Consider the following 955-nt stretch of genomic DNA (forward strand, 5'->3'; position numbering starts at 1 on the left):
GCAGGGGGCCCTGGAGCATGAATCTGTGCAGCGGGAACGACCTCGGACCACCAGGGGCCGAGAAAACCACCGTCTCATTGAGTCGGACACTCAGGGTCAGGGAAAAATCCAATATATATCTGGTGATATCTCGGGTGCAATTAGAGATAGCGCAATAAATCAAAGTCCATTATCTGTAGGAGGCCCTGACGCATGAATCTGTGCAGCGGGAACGACCTCGGACCACCAGGGGCCGAGAAGACCACCGTCGCATGTAGTCGGACACTCAGGGTCAGGGAAAAATCCAATATATATGCGGTGATATCTCGGGTGCTATTAGAGATAGAGCAATAAACCAAAGTGCATTGTATGCAGGAGGCCCTGGCGCTTGAATCTGTGCAGCGGGATCCACCTCGGACCACCAGGGGCCGAGAAAATCACCGTCTCATGGGGCCGGCCTGTCCGGGTCAGGGAAAAATCCAATATATATCTGGTGATATCTCGGGTGCTATTACAGATAGCGCAATAAATCAAAGTCCATTGTCTGTAGGAGGCCCTGACGCATGAATCTGTGCAGCGGGAACGACCTCGGACAACCAGGGGCCGAGAAAACCACCGTCTCATGGGGCCGGACTGTCAGGGTCAGGGAAGAATGCAGTATATATCTGGTGATATCTCGGGTGCTATTAGACATAGCGCGATGAATCAAAGTGCATTGTCTGTAGGAGGCACTGGCGAATGAATCTGTGCAGCAGGAACGACCTCGGACCTCGAGGAGCCGAGAAAATTACAGATATTCGGAATCCGTCACCCAAGGTCATGTAAAAATCCAGCATATATCTGGTGATATCTCGGGTGCTATTACAGATAGCGCAATAAACCAAAGTGAATTGTCTGCAGGAAGCCCTGGCGCATGAATCTCTGAAGCGGGAACGACCTCGGACCACCAGGGTCCGAGAAAACTACCGTCACATGG

This window comes from Nomia melanderi, unplaced genomic scaffold (genome assembly GCF_051020985.1).
Source record: "Nomia melanderi isolate GNS246 unplaced genomic scaffold, iyNomMela1 scaffold0014, whole genome shotgun sequence".
In the NCBI taxonomy this organism is placed as follows: domain Eukaryota; kingdom Metazoa; phylum Arthropoda; class Insecta; order Hymenoptera; family Halictidae; genus Nomia; species Nomia melanderi.